General features: G+C 48.9%; 2 non-coding genes across 2 annotated transcripts; both read left to right on the forward strand.

Moving 5' to 3' along the window:
• The first annotated feature begins 10,250 nt into the window (after nucleotides 1–10,250).
• TRNAK-UUU lies at nucleotides 10,251–10,323 on the forward strand. Its single transcript has one exon. It is a non-coding gene; the product is annotated as a tRNA-Lys (tRNA).
• A 5,134-nt stretch (nucleotides 10,324–15,457) lies between these two features.
• On the forward strand, nucleotides 15,458–15,529 carry TRNAM-CAU. The gene has a single exon. It is a non-coding gene; the product is annotated as a tRNA-Met (tRNA).
• The last annotated feature ends 600 nt before the right edge of the window (nucleotides 15,530–16,129 follow it).

The following is a 16,129-nucleotide window of genomic DNA, read 5'->3' on the forward strand; positions in this document are numbered from 1 at the left end:
TTAGAAAGGTTTCCATCCTTAAAGAATGGCACTTGTTATTTTTTTTCCCTTCCGAGTACAAGCAAATGGCCTTTCCAATGTGGCTGTCACAATACTTAGCTGGCAGGAGTCCAGGTAAGTCTGCTCAGAGGCGCTGATGTCTGAATCTCCCAGCAATAGCCCATGTCAGGCCAGGCTTTTTGCTGGCGATCCTAGCTCCCCGTCCACTGCTGCCTATCAGTGGGCAAATCCTGGGCTTGTGGATGGCCAGAGCACCAGGCTTTGTCCACTTGCTGCCCAGGAGCGAGCTCTGGGGACTTGGGGATGTGGAATTATTGCTTAAAGACGTCCATGGATAAGGCCACAGTATGTGTAGGTGAGGAATGAATCCTGAGGGACACCCAGTGACAGGCCCACTATACTTACAGGTAAGCAAGGGGACTGAGACCCAGTGCTTTGGAGGGGAGAGACTAGAAGATGTGTATGGGGCACACTCATGCACCAGCCCACATGGGAATCTAGACTTGGGCTTGTTAGCATGGAACATGGCTGACCACCACGTGCCAGTCAACATGAAAGCCAAGACTGGGGCCTGTCTAGCAGGACTAGATCCTAGTACCTGACTGAATGTCGGAACAGGGGACAGGTCACATTAGGCAGGGCCATGACACTAACCAGCACGCAAGAGAACCAGGTCCAGGGGTAGATTCTTTGTGGGATTTGTGTGCCCAAGCCTATAGAAAAGCAAGTCCCAGTGGTTAGCTCAAGAATTAGGTTGGGGATGGGCTGAGCTAGCTGTGACCATGGAACCTGACAACGCTAACAGGTACAGGGAGCAAGAAGAGTCTGGGCAGTTCCAGGCTGCAGCACCCTCATGTGCATCCTACAACAGGGTGTGGGGCAGTTCCAGGCTGCAACATTCACCTGCTCATACTAGGCAAGAATGGAGGGGCAGATTATGCTGGGCAAGGGCCCAGCACATGCTGGCATGCGTGAGATCTGGGTCTGGGAGTAGGCCAAGTGGGGGAACTTGGAAAACTCCCCCAGTAAATCATAGTTCCTGCTGGTGAGCACGTGGTTCAGGCCTGGACTCGGGCAGGCTGGGCAAGGTAGCTCTGATAGTTGGCAAATGTGTGGGTTGGTTTTGGAAAGGAGTAGATCATGCAGGGCCGAGCTAACCGTACCTCACTGGTAAGTGCAGAAACTAGGTTGGAGCACTGGTCATGCTAGGCTAGGTTGTTACATCTACTGGTTGGTTTGGGAAACTCCTCTGTCAGGACCCAGTCCCTGCAGATGAGTGCAAGAACCACAATGGGGGGCAGCCAAGACCAGGCAAGGGAATGATACTCACCAGCATACATTTGGCCCAGATCTGGGGCAAATCAAGCTGGGCCAGATCATATCATCTGCTGGCAAATCCAAGCACCAGAATGGAGTGTAGGTCAGGCCTGGATGGGTCACAGTACAAGCCATTTCTCATGAGGGCCAGGACTGGAGGTTGGCTGGGTTGGGTTAGGCTGTAGCCTCCACCAGCATGAACTGGATTTGGGGATGAGCCAGGCCTGGCCTGCTATAGCACTTATTGGCAAATGCCATGGTAAGGTGGTGGGCCATGCCAGACAGGGCTGCAGCACCCAACCAGCACACGTGAGACCCAGTGGGGAGGGGCAAAGCTGGTAGAGTGGCTGCATGGGACTCCCCTGCTGAACCACCACTCCCATTGGTAAGATAAGAGCTGAGATGGATCAGACCAAACTGGGCAGGGCTAATCAATCAACTACCGCAGCCAAGTGTTGGCAGTGAAAATCTGGGCAATGGAGACTCTAATGTGGACTATGTCAACCAGTAGATTCTGGAGCGATTTCATCGTGCTTGGAGTGGTGAGATCGGCAGTAATTTAGAACTGTTAAATTGTCAAAACCTCTGAGCAGGACCCTGGAAGCATGCTCCATGTCAGGGACCCTGGGTGGTGTCAGAATACTGTCCTCAATCCCAGGGTACAAAGTTGGGTGTAGCTTCTCTCCTTATCTCTTCCCTTCCTCCTGATACAGGAAGGAAAAAAAGAGAAAGTGGAAATAATGATCTCACTCACTTTCCCGTAGCCCTTTACCCTTATCCTAATTATCTATGTGAAAATCATCAAAAATAAATAAATAATTTTTTAAAAGACTTATTTATTTATTGGAAAGTCAGATATACAGAGAGGAGAGACAGAGAGGAAGATCTTCCGTCCGATGATTCACTCCCCAAGTGAGCGCAATGGAAGATGCTATGCCGAGTCTCCCACATGGGTGCAGGGTTCCCAAAGCCTTGGGCCGTCCTCAACTGCTTTCCTGGGCCACAGGCAGGGAGCTGGAAGGGAAGCGGGGCTGCCGGGATTAAAACTGGTGCCCATATGGGATCCCTATGGCATTTGTAAGGTTTCTTGTGTGGGAAGAGACTATGATATTTAATTGAAGTATGTCTGGAGTTGTCCCTGGATATAAAGGATCTATTTCCCTGTGAAATTTTCTGTTGGGTCCAGGGTTTGGGCTCAGACTAACATCACTGGGTTAGGACCTCCTTCCCCAGGAAAACCATCCGTTTGTGGCACTGACACAGTTCTGATGGCTGTTTTCTCTGAAGATTTCTTCAATGCAGGACAGACTGTCTGCCTTTGTAACTGGCCCTCATTTTACAGTCTTCTTCACCTACAGGACCCGGGGCAGTGTTCCCTCAATGTCCCATCACTGAGCCTCAAAGTGCTGGTTCTTCAGGAATAGTGTGCTGGGTGTGTTGAGGCTTAAGTTCAGTTCCAAGATGTTGTTTCTGAAAGACATATAAAGTGCAAGTACCGGGCCCGGGGGCATGGCCTAACTATAAAGTCCTTGTCTTGCACACGCCAGGATCCTATATCGGCACCAGTTCTAATCTCAACAGCTCCATTTCCCATCCAGCTCCCTGCTTGTGGCCTGGGAAAGCAGTCGAGGATGGCCCAAAGCCGTGGGACCTTGCACCTGCATGGGAGACCCAGAAGAAGCTCCTGGCTCCTGGCTTCAGATCGGCCTGACACCAGCCATTGCGGTCACTTGGGGAGTGAATCATCGGACGGAAGATCTTCCTCTCTGTCTCTCTTTCTCTATGTATATTTGACTTGGTAATAAAAATAAATAATTTTTTTTTAAAATAAAGTGCAAGTATCATCTGAATCTAGTGTGAGAACAAGAAAAAAGAAATCAACCCTGAGGAAAAAGCTAATTTGTAATTCATGCACACGAGCCACTTTTATGTGGGAGAGAAAACAAAAGGGGAGTGGAAGAGAAGCGAGCAGAGTCAGAAGAGACACTAAGTGTTTTGTGCTGTGAGCATGGAGATCTCAAGAAATATAGTTTAAAAAAAAAAAAGGAAATTGGTAGATAATACCACCTACCTAATGAGCAGAGAGGGGGTGAACAGGCAAAATGAGCCGCGACTATAGCTGTAGTCACGGGAGTGGGAGCTAGAAGGCTGAGGATGGAAGTTCAAGTGCAGAGATAAAGCTTGGGTGAAACCATTTTCTTGGCAGTAGGAAGCCAGCATTCCACAGATGCTAAGTGGCAGGCCCACTGCCAGTGCCATTTATCCCCTTCATCCCACTAGCGCAGAGGTTCTTCTCAAGGGGTCTACAGCCACAAACTACTGGAGGCTTAGTAGACCTGACAGACAAGACCAAGATTACTCACCTGGGTCACCTAGCGAATTCCAAGGACCTGGATAGAGCCAGGCTCCTACATACCGATGACACCACTCACCGAGACGGGTGTTTGGAGCTCTCCCTTGTTCAGCCTCCTGAAGATCCAGCGTCTGCAGCCGTCCTCCTTCCAAATGGGTCACCAGGTCCAATTTGCATGCTGAGATTCCTGCCGACTGGAAGAGATTTTACACAAGGCTGTTGGCCCTGGAGACGCCGTTACTTCAAGCTCAAGCTCGGTGTGTGTTTTTATAGGGTAGAAAGTGAACTGCCACTTGGGCTGTGCAGGAAGGGCTGCAGAAAATGGGTACCAAAAAAGACTCACACTGCATTTCACAATAGGCCTCTGTGCCTTTCCCCCACACTTTTTACTCCAGAGATTGGCTTGCTGCAAACCAAATACATCTAATGGGGTCCATGTGTTTCTATTTTAATGACTATGTGACATGACACGTTGGATGTCCAAACAGAGTCTTGGAAATACACTCTAGGCTTCCTAAACCTAGTAGTAGCCTGGAACAGCTTCCCTCCTCCTGCCAAGATTCTTGTTACAGCAGGATTGAAAAGAGCTTCCCAAGGAGAAGGAGGTAGATAAGAAACCCCCAGGGGCACCTTTTAGATGAAGGCAAGCAAGCCCTGGCCAGTCAGATTGTTCTTTAATCCCCTAGTGATGAATTAGAGAGAGAGGGGGGATGCTGAGGAAGACCAAGAATGGTCCCACACTGCGCAAGGTTTGACAGACATTCTGAGAACGCACCTTCTAGGATAAAAAAAAACCTGAGGCCTGTGTTGTGGCATATCAAGTAAAGCTGCCATCTGCCATCCCGTATGGGCACCAGTTTCTGTTCTGTCTGATCGAGCTCCCTGCTAATGGCCTGGGGAGAGCTGCAGGAGACAGTCCAAGTGTGTGGCCCACCCTCACGGCAGGCCTGGACCAAGCCCGAGGCTCCTGGCTTGGGCTGGGCCTGGCCGTGTGGTCTTGCAGTCATCTGGGGCAGTGCACCAGTAAATGAAAGATCTCTTTCTGTCTATGCTTTCCTCCCTTCATCTCTAACTCTGATTCTCAAATAAATAAAAGCAAAAAATTTCTTTTCTTAAAAAAAGAGGAAGAATCCTGTGCCTGTCTGTTGAGATAACACAGACTTTGAGAATCATATGGGACATGGATGGATCTTCCAGAGAGTAGCGAGCTTGCTTTTAAACCTTGCACCTCTTCTTGGCATAGTTGTGTTAGTTATTTAAAAGAATGTAAGAGTTCTAGTTTTAGGTTATACGATATTACGATACTTTACGCGCAGCTAATTCTCGCAACCTGGTTCTTTACCGTGAGCTGAAATCACCAGACGCAACGAGGTATCTTAGGAAGTTTATTCCAGCGAGGCAGGAATAGGGGAAGGGGAAGGAGGGGGAGAGCAGGGAAGAGGAACCAAGGAGAGAGCAAGAGCAAGAGAGAGAGCAAGAGAGAGAGAGAGAACCGAGTGGGGCAGGAACAGGGGAAGGGGAGGGAAGGGAGGAAGAGCAGGGGAGAGGAACCAAGGAGAGGAAGAGAGAGAGCAAAAAGGGGTGAACCGCACCTGGGGGCCTTTTTTGTCTGCCAGGTGTGGGGGGGCGGGGATTGGGAGGGATTGAGGTCAAGGCCCCAGGGGATTGGTGCCTGCAGGTGAATGCCTGGGGATGATTGGCGAGTGAGCGGGTTTGGGGAAGGGGCTGGGAGATTGGGGGTGGGATTCTCAGGTGGAATGCCAGGTTACATCTGATTGGTGGATGGCTGGACTGGCGCGAATTCCGTGAGCAGTGAGGAAGAGGAAATGGCGCAGGGTCCAGGGTGGGATATTGGAATAAGTCCTTACAAGTTGTTGGGCAAAAGCACAGCTGAGAAAATAGTAACCTTGAGGCATCCAGAGTCACTGGCCTAGTTATTTTCCTGTCTGGCCAACTGAACACAACTCTAAAGGAGGAGCTCCTGTGGTGCAGGGGGTTAAGCCGCCCCTTGTGCTGGTTTGAGTCCTGGCTGCACTGCTTCTGACCTCACACCTGGGAAGGCAGCGGAAAGTGCAGGTGCTTGGGCCCCTGTCACCCCTGTGGGAGACCCCGAGGGAGTTTTCACTCCCGGCCGGGTAAGAAGCAAAGGGAAGATGAACAATCTCTCCTTCACTCCAGCTGTCATAAAGAAAATAACACATCTTTTGAATAAAAGATTAAACAAGTGTCCAAAAGAACCCTGTCCCTTCCCAGATACAAAGAAAATAACCACAGATCCTTGAGCTCGGGTTTCAGGTCCATCTGAGTCATCCAAACCGCTTCAAATTCTTGAGGTGGCCCAGCCTCTGTCCCTTCCTTACACGGGGGTTTGGCTTAAAAGGAGTGTAGCGGCAGTTCCTTTATTTCCTGGCTCAGGTAAAAGGGCGCCGTCACTGCTCAGGGCTCCAGCATCCCGCAAGCCACTGAGCCTTGGAAGAATCCAATGTCACACCGTGAAGCGCCTTTGCTGGTACCTGCTTGTATTCTCAGTGCTACAAGTTAAAATCTGGCAAAATGTAAGGTTACATGAGTGCTGTGCTCATCTCCAATCGACCAGTCTTTGGAGATGTTTGCTGAGCGTACCCAGGCTCCAGGAGCGCTGCTGCAGAGCCTGGAAGGATGGAGCATTCACACGGAATGGGAAGAGGGAGGCGCCAGGGGAAGCTTCTGGAAGAGCCCCCCCCCCCCCAGCTGCATTTCAGAGGCCACTGTTCCCCAAAGCTGCCTGTTCCACCCTTAGCCACGTTTCTCCCTCACAATGGGAAAAAGGGCCTCTCCTTGTTTCTTCTGGCCACTGTATCTCTGTGCCCTCTCCCCCCCCCCCCCCCCCCCCCCCAAATATCATTCCCAAACAATCATTCTCTCAAGAAATGCTGTCCGGAAAAGCAACCATAGGGCAAACGAGTCGTTCCCTGCCGCCGTCTCCACGCCCCGGCCTCTCGCTTTCCAGCCTTAATAGCACTGGTCACCCATGTCCCCCAAGCCCCAGCCCGTGCAGTTCTTCTGATAGTGTCGCTGTCCTCCGGTAATCAATTCCCGATGCAGGAGCAATGGTTCCCGCGACGCGCAGCAGAGACACCACGGGCCCTGGCTCCTGCGGGAGCAGCTGGACCAGGATGCTCACCTTCCCGGGCGCCCGGAGCCAGCAGGCCCTCCTGCCCCACCACAGCTCACATGAGACCTTGGCCGCGCGCCTTGGATTCGTCCTCGGGGAGCGCGCTTGCGCGGAAGGGAGCCGGAAGGACCTGAGCGCCCATGCCTTCTCAGGGCACCGGTCGGGGACCGGACACTTCCGCTGTGCGGCTGGCACACCTGCTCAAGTCCAGCCGCCGAGTGTCTGCGAGGGTTTGCTGGCCAGAGCTGCTGCCGCGAGTGGGCGTGAGGGACACATGTGCGAGGTGTGACCCTGGGCGGATGACAGGAAACACGCACGAAGTGACCACCACAGCGTGGAAAAAAGACAGGTCCCAACAACCCTCAACCTGTGTTCACAACCAGCAAAGAAACCAAGCAAAGAAAACAAGACCATGTTTTTTTTTTTTTAAAGATTTATTTTTATTATTTTTTCATTGGAAAGGCGGATATACAGAGAGGAGAGACGAGAGACAGAGAGGAAGATCTTCCGTCCGATGTTTCACTCCCCAAGTGAGCGCAACGGGCCGATACTATGCCGATCCGAAGCCAGGAGCTTCTTCCAGGTCTCCCACGTGCATGCTGGGTCCCAAGGCTTTGGGCCGTCCTCAACTGCTTTCCCGGGCCACAGGCAGGGAGCTGGAAGGGAAGCGGGGCTGCCGGGATTAGAACCGGCGCCCACATGGGATCCCGGGCGTGAAAGGCGAGGACCTTTAACCACTTGCGCCACCGCGCCGGGCCCAAGACCATGTTTTAAAACATGTTTTCATCTCAGGAGATATGCTGTGATCGTCCCCATCTTCTGGACCTTAAAATGACGGCAGGATAACTGGAAAACCACTTGTCGGCGGTGTCTGTGAATGGGACATTTTTAGGAATCTCTACCACGCTTGCTCGCCTTTAAGCGGTTCCTTGCGTACCAGTGTTGCTTCCTGCGGAAGGAATTTTGAAATCGAGCCTAATATGAGCACGCCTTCCTTAGTCGACAGTAACAGGTGACCGACAAAGCTGGTTATTTGATGCGTGTGAGTGCACAGCCCGGACCTGGCCAGAGGCAACAGAAAAGGGGCAGGAGACACGCGGTGATGTCACACACTTAGGGTGACAGTCGGATCAAAGTTTTTGTATCCCCCCTCACCCACACCCAAAGCCTTAATCTAGGTGTGATGTTAATAATGTGTCACTGGTTCTCATTGCTCATTCACTTCAGGGTTCTTTTCATCAGTTCTCTACTCCCGCACTGAAGAGGTGTTAGCAATAGCCAACTATGCTTGGTCAGAATCCACAATTCTCTTCCTCAAATGCTAAATGGAACTGGACACCCCAAGTCCGGCCCGGGCTGTTGCCATGGCGACGGCGTTCATTGGAGACGCGCGTCTGGTCAACATCAGGCCCCGGCGGGCCGCGACAGGTGCAGGAGGACGTCAGAATTCTGGGTGACTGGGTGCTTTTCCTTCATTCTGAGCTACCTTCCCTGGGAAATGTCCCCATGCTCTGCCTTGACGCCTCGTGCCCGCTGGCGCCCTCCTGGAATGTCCTAGGTCCCCTTTCCCTGGAGTGGGACAGAGACCACAGGGCAGTTGCTGAAACTTGAGCTACAGCGTGCTCTGTTGGGGCGTGGGTTCGTCCTCTGCCATAGGCCAATTAGTGTTTCTTGAGATCTCCAGCCTCAAGGAAATGCGGGATTCTGGAACAGAGCAGAAAATGCTGGAATACACTAAGTATGGAAAGGTCCCGCTTGTGCACTCAAGGGTGCATGCTGGGTTGTGTTTTCCATTGCGTGGTCAAAAGTTGGTTGTCATTCAGTCAAGTAGGAGTTTGAGACCCAGACACCTGCAGCCTCTCTTGTCTGGAATTGATTTATCTGAAAGGCATTGCTGAGCAGAGAAAGGGAGGGAGATCTCCCATCCCATGGTTTGCTACTGAGCTGAGCTGCTGCTAGGATTCTCCCAGGGGGAGGCATGAGTGACTTAGCCTCCACTGCTTTCCCGCATTGCCAAGCAGTTGGGTGACTGGGACTTGGACTGGCTGGCACTGGGAGAGATGTCGGCATTGCAAGTGGCAGCTTGACCCACTATGCCACAATGCTTTTGGTTACGTATGAAAATAAGTTGTCTAATACAAAGTCATAAAGATTTGTGAATTTGTTTCTTTGTAAAAGTTTTATAGTTATATATCTTACATTTGGGTTTTTGATCTATTTTATGTTCATTACAAAATATTTATTTGAAAGTGAGTTACAAGGCCTGGCACAGTAGCCTAGTGGCTAAAGTGCTTGTCTTGCATGCGCCAAGATCACCTATGGATTCATATCCTGGCTGCTCCGCTTTCCTTCCAGCTCCCTGCTTGTGGCCTGGGAAAGCATTCAAGGATGGCCCAAAGCCTTAGGATCCTGCACTCACGTGGGAGACCAGGAAGAAGCTTCTAGCTCCTGGTTTTGAATGAACTCAGCTCTGGCTGTTGTGGCCACTTGGGGAGTGAATCAATGTATGGAAGATCTGTCTCTCCTCCTCTCTGTAAATCTGACTTTCCACTAAACAGAAATAAAATCTTGGGCCCGTCCATGAAGTACCTCTGGATTTCCCATGTGTGATGAAAAACCGTAAGTCAGCTTTCATTAGTGCTTTGTTAGTAGGTGTACAGACACCCAGTGTGACGCATCAGCCGACTCCACAGAGCTTCTCTGGCTACTCACCAATTTGGGATTGAGACATCGGTCCCTCTCCTCCGGACTCACTTCACCTTCCACACGTGGGAGATCAGATGGGATCAGGCGTGTTTAGGGTGGTATGGCCATAGACCACCTTGAATACTTTTAAGCACACGTCCTCTGGTTTCCTCAGAATCTCATCCCTGGAGTCACGGTTTCACATTCGAATCTTCTACCTGTCATATTCAAAGCTCTTTCAGCTGTCCTTCAAAAAAAATCCAGGTCACATCTCAACATAAAACTTCTCTCCTTAATCTCTATTCTTTCTGCTCCCAACCCCTCCCACCCCGCAAAATTACTTGTTTTTATTTCAAAGGCAGATTCACAGAGAAAGAAGACAGAGGGGAGAGAGATCTTCCATGCACTAGTTCTCCCTTCTCTTGTTATTTTCTTCCGTTTTGTTTCTTTTTTTTTTTTTTCTTGGTGTCAGTAACTAGGACAATGCTGAGAGATTTAACCAAGTGTTCTCTAAGTATTTCTTGAGAGTCATTGGCTGTTTTCCTAAGGATAGTTTTTTTGATCCCCTTGACATTGGTTCTATACGGACCTGCAGAAAACGTGAGCCAGTCCTGAGTGACCCAGTTCCAGTGAGTGTTTGCCTGTCTGTTCAGTTCTCTCCTAGTACAAGTCTCCATCCACAGCATGAACCATGCTTGTTATGAATCTCATTCTTAGATATGGATACTAATTCTCTTTAGGGCCTGGGTAGCTCAACTGGTAGAGCATCAGACTTTTAATCTGAGGGTTCAGGGTTCAAGTCCCTGCTCAGGCGCTGGGTCTTTTATATAAACATTCTCCTGAAGAAAGAAATCAAACATCCTATTGTCAAAATATAGTAAACAATTTCATTGGGAGACCATCTTTATCTGGAAGTAGAGAAGCATACTGCATTGTATCTTCACTTCTGGATATGATAGTCTCCATTTCACAGCTACTATACATCCCCTTAAAGGAAAAGCCACAAAACAAAATCGACAACAGGAAGAAAAAAAAAGAAATTAACAACACCATGAAGGTAAATAACATGCTACTGAATGACTAATGTGTCACTGAAGAAATGAAAACTAAGAAACATTCTTGAAGATGATGATGCTGTTCTGTGATCTATGAGCCACTCAAGAATTTAATCAGAAGAAAGTGTTTTGAAGAGATGAAACTAACAACAACAACAACAACAAATCCATTCCTCTGATCTTCGTTGGTGAAATGTGTCTCCTGTAGGCAACAAATAGATGGGTTTTGCTTTTTAATCCAGTCTACTTGCCGGAGTCCAGCTCCAGCTGAGTTTGGAACTCAGGAAGGGTGCGTGGATGAGGCGTAAAGAGGAAAGAAATGGACCACTACGATTTCATGATCATAATGGACAATGTGGGAAATCTATCTGCTTTATTTATACAAAAACAGTCTAACTCTGGCTTAGATTTTTGACATCATGGCCAAGTGGGTGTTTCTAAGGATAATTCTGCCTTTTGTTTTACCTAAAAACAATAGAAGTTCCTGCTACAATTCTTATTCTACAACTCAATCTTGTATCACAAAGAAAAGGAGAACCTAAAGATCAAGGAAAGAATGAAACCCTAAATACAGTTCCCTTGGTTAGCATAAGGTCAATGGGGACAGCCAAGACAGTACGAATAATAGAAGGCCCTTTTGCAAGATGTTATTATTGACATTAACCTCCAAGCTCACATTGAGTAAAAAAAGCCAACTTCACAGCAGCAAACAACGCCTGAATGGATTAGAGTTCTTCCGCAGGGTGGTCCAGTGTCCATGCAAAGAAAGGTGGAGCTGCATTCAGGTGGTTGTAGAGACATCCACAGGTCCTGCCATACAGCGGGAAGTTCCTTGTGAATCTGCCTGCGATGGAAAAATACTCTTCACATCTTCATGTCCCCCCACATCCACTGCATGGACCCAACATCCAGTCTATTAATCTATGACATTTGATTGATAAACTTAATCCATTTACATTCAGGGTTAATATAAATGGGTGATAATTTGGTCCTATCATTTTAGCAATGGGTTGTTCATTGAGTTAGTCTTCTGTTGTTATTTTACTGGGATGTTCTTCGTATTTGCCTTTGGTTTTGGTGGCCGCTATTCCTTTTCTCTGTCAAGAGAACATCTTAGAGTATTATTTGTAGGGCAGGTTTGGAAAAGGCTTATTCTTTTAACTTTTCTTTACTGTGAAAGAAATTTATTTCATTTTCAAAAACAAAGGAGAATTTTGCTAGGTATGTTATTCTGGGCCAACAATTTTTTGCTTTTAAAATCTGGAATATGTCGCTTCATTCTCTTCTTGCCTGTGGAGTCTTCTGTGAGTTTAATTGGCATTCCTTTTTATGTCAGTTGATTTTTTTCACGTGCACATTTAAAGATTTTTTTCTTGTGTTCGATTGAAGAGAGCTTGATTATCATGTGTTGTGGTGTTGATCGCTTTTGGTCAAGCCTGTTGGGAGTTCTGTTCCCCTCATAGATGTTGTTTCCCAATTATTTCTCTAGGCTAGGGAAGTTTACACTTATTATTTCATTGAATACACTTTAAGATTTATTTTATTTTTATTGGAAAGTCAGATATACAGAGAGGAGGAGGAGAGACAGAGAAAGATCTTCCATCCGATGATTCACTCCCCAAGTGAGCACAATGGCATGCCGATCCAAAGCCAGGATCCAGGAACTTCCTCCAGGTCTCCCATATGGGTGCAGAATCCCAAGGCTGTCCTCGGCTGCTTTCCCAGAATAGCATATGTGTCTGGCATTGTAACCTGACTTGGTCTGGGCTGCTCCCTGCCTTGGTTCTTGTGCTTATGTGCAGGGACTGTGTCCTTGGTCCAGCCTGACTTGGCCCACCTCCTGTCTTGGCAGGTATAACAGCCTTGCCCCACCGACCCACACCCATTCCAGCTCTTACTGTCAGTACTACGGCCTAGCTACACCTGCTCTCTGAGGTTCAGCAGGTGCAGAGACCTAGCTCAGCCTGTCTTATACCTACCCTGGCTCTTGTGAGCACCAGTGGGTGCTGGAGCGTAGCCCAGTCTGGCACATCTCAGAACCAGTCCACACCCATGCCAAGGATGGTGCAGCTATGTCCAGTTCAGTTCAGTGCCCACATTCCAGCTCTCGTGCTGACTAGTGGGATACACAACCCAGCAGGTTCATCCCCAACCAAGCTCGTTCCCAGCCACAAGTTTTGTGCATGCCAGTGGTAGCTCTGAACCAGCCCAACATAGCCATCACCCAGCTTGACCTTTGCCTTCAGAAGATGCAGCCTGGCCTGCTCTGGCCTACCTCCAGTCCCAACTCTCAATGGAGAGTGCTGCAACCTAGCTATGCCCAGCCTGCTCCCATCCATGTTCCTCATGTAGGTGTGATAGCATCTCCCAGCTTGGCATGGCCCACACTCTGTCCTGGCTCCCTCATATGCCAGTGTACTATGGTGGCCTGGCCCTGCCCAGTCTGCTCCCTACAGAGCCAGTGCACACACCTGTTGATAAGTGAAGCAGCCCTTTCTGGCCTGACCAACACCCAACCCTGACTCACATGCTCCCAAGCAGGAGCTATGGCCCACCAGGGAAGTTGAAGGAGCTGAAACCATCAGTGGACAAGGGAGCTATTCACAAACCAGGAACACCTGGCTTTGTGACTAACCTTGGAACTCCAAGCAGCAGACAGAATACCTGGTGCTCTCTCTTCTTTGTGCCTACCTTTGGTTAAAAACAACAGAAAAGAGCATCCCTGACCTCCGTACTGTCTTTTCTTCTTGCTTTCCTTGAGTTGTAAATAACAAACCAAAGCTTGCCAAGACTCTGTGTTATTGTCTTCTCCCTTATTATTTTTTTTTCAGTTTTAGTTAACATAAGAAAAACTATTCCAAGAACTGGTAGCTTCACACAAGGTAAGGGAAAATGAAAGCTCTGTAGGACACCTGGGTTCTTTTGGGGTGTAAAAAACTGTGTATTCTTAAGCAAAGTGCATCATCCTGAAAGTGTGGATGACGGACACAGGTTAGATTAATAAAATTATTTCTCTGTTAAATATCTTCTTGTCTTTTCAATCAGTTGTGGCAGGAAGTTCCTTAAGTTCCTCCCCAGGCCCACTCCCAGACCTGGATCTCATGCATGCCAGCAGATGCTAAATTCTTACATAGCCTTCCTGTGTGCTGTGGATGCTGCAGCTCTCCCAGCCCCACACTCAATTCTTGGGTTTGTCTATGTGTGCTGCAGCTTGGACCAGCCCGGCCTGTTCTCAACCCTGGTACCATAAATGTTGGTGAGTTCCATGGTCATGCCTAGTTCAGGCTGTCACCACCCCAACCCTCAAGCAAACCAGCTGGCATGACAGTCCCACAGGGGTGAGACTATGATCCCCCACAGAATCTGCTCCCAAGCCCAGTTCTTTCATGTGCTGGCTAGTGTCATGGCCCAGGCTAACATGATCCACCCCTTGCCCAACACTTCCTTGAAGGTCCTGTGATGGAGCCCCGCCCAGCAGTGCCCCCGCTACAGCTTTTGTGTATGTTGGTAGATGGTGGTTGATTCGAACAATCCCAGTTCAGGTCTCCCACATGGGCGAGTGCGTTGGTTTGGCCCCCAAAGGTTCCTCAGGTTTCCCTCCACTAAACTACCTGCTCTCTGCCCCCTCGTGTACTTGCAAGTGCTGTGGCCAGATTGGTGGAGTCCCACAGAAGTCACTCCTCATGTGTCATGTTCTCTCTTCACAGTCCTCCCTCCCACACACTTCCAGATCTGCTTCCCTGAGCAATCCACAATCCCAATGCTCAGTCCTCTGGCGGTGTGCCATGCCAGCCTGGGACCTTACCTGCCTACCCAGGACCCATGCACACTGGCACATGGGTTCCCAGACCCTGCCTATTGGCGTGCCGGCATCTGCCCCACACATTATCCCAAAAAAACAATAGATAGATAGATAGATAGATAGATAGATAGATAGATAGATAGATAGATAAGGCCGGTGCAGTGGCCTAGTGGTTAAAGTCCTCGCCTTAAACAAAAGGATCACTGCGTACCCACCACTTGCAAGTAGCCCCCAGACCGATTGCCTCCCACCCCCACCCCCACCCTAACATCCTCTGATCAATCAAAGGCAGACCCCCGAACACCACTGACCAACCAGGAACTTGGAAATACACAATCCCCTCAGCACCCCCCCAACCCTGGTCCCCTGTCGGGGAAATTAAGTAACAGCTACCTGGATCCCTGCTGTGTGGTTTATAAATAAGTACCTCCCCTCTTCACCCGTCCGAGCGAGCGTCGGGACTGGCGACCTGACCCCGACTTGGGATTGTAAAACAGCTCTTCCAGCTAGCTTCCGGGTTGGTTCTGTGACAAGACGTGTTCATCTCTCCAGCTTATGGACGTATATACCTAAGATCTGCGTCGTAACAGCTGTTTCTTCGCAATCTGTTACAGAGTTCTACCCCATTTAAGAACTCAGATGCTGCGTTTTCCTCTCCTACTTTAGCAATAAACACAGACGCGCCAATGAAGGCACAGCATCATTGGTAAGGGCGGGTCAACCCTTGCTTAGGGTGCCCGTATTCCGTGAGAGCGCTTGGGTTTGTCACGTCTCTGTTTTGGAAATCTTGTGCCCTTGCAAGCAAAACCAAATGCCTCTCATTAAGCAAAACCTTTCCTCTTATGGAGTGTCCGTGAAACTTTCTGGCAGAAGCTGGAGAAGCAAAACAGCAACTCCCTGCAGGTACAGAATGCGCTCCGGGGGTTCGCTCTCTCCCGCCGATCGGCAAGCTTGAACCCCTGGTGGCTCTCCTCCCCGGGTGGCAGAAGTAGATTTCTGAAGAGATGTATGGGAATGACATTGGGAGTGAAAGATTTCGGAGCGTTGCAAGTCTATGGCAATTTTCATGGGAACAACTCCTAGGGAGGAACAGCAGAGTGGCGCAGCGGAAGCGTGCTGGGCCCATAACCCAGAGGTCGATGGATCGAAACCATCCTCTGCTATGTGTTTTACGGGTTCGTGAGCTACCTTTATTGTAATGGAGCTGTGGAAATAATACCAGCACTCGGTTTCATTTCAGTTTCTGAAATCTTGTAGTTCTCCCCTAGTAATACTTTCCCCCATATGCGTCCTCCATGCGTCTGCTGTTCAGGTTGTCTGATGTGGAATCCGTTTCTTCAGCATTCCTGTTAGCTACAAAACAACAACTAGAAATATTGCATTAAGGAGTTTGGAAGGATAAAGCAACAAACTCCACATACTCCCCCGGACATTCCCTCCCTCCCTCCCTTCCGAATGTCTTTCTTTTTGCCGTTCTTTTTTTTCTCTCTCTCCCCCCTCTCTTCTTCTCTCTCCTTCTTTCTTCCTTTTTTTTTTAAACAGGATTTTTGAGAATCATTTATAAAGCTGCAGTAAACAGGACAACACATTAAAAATCAAGAAAGAAAACAAGGTGGCTAAAAATAAATTTGATCTCACATAGATAATTGACCTTGAAAGGCATGAAATAATTTAGGATGAAAAATATAGGCTGAAATCAATGGTGCAGGGGGAAAAAATGCACACCTCTCCGTAGGCACACAGAGTTATCAATGAATTTAGAA

Source organism: Ochotona curzoniae, unplaced genomic scaffold (genome assembly GCF_017591425.1).
Source record: "Ochotona curzoniae isolate NIBS_2020 unplaced genomic scaffold, NIBS_Ocur_1.0 contig_4064, whole genome shotgun sequence".
Lineage (NCBI taxonomy): Eukaryota > Metazoa > Chordata > Mammalia > Lagomorpha > Ochotonidae > Ochotona > Ochotona curzoniae.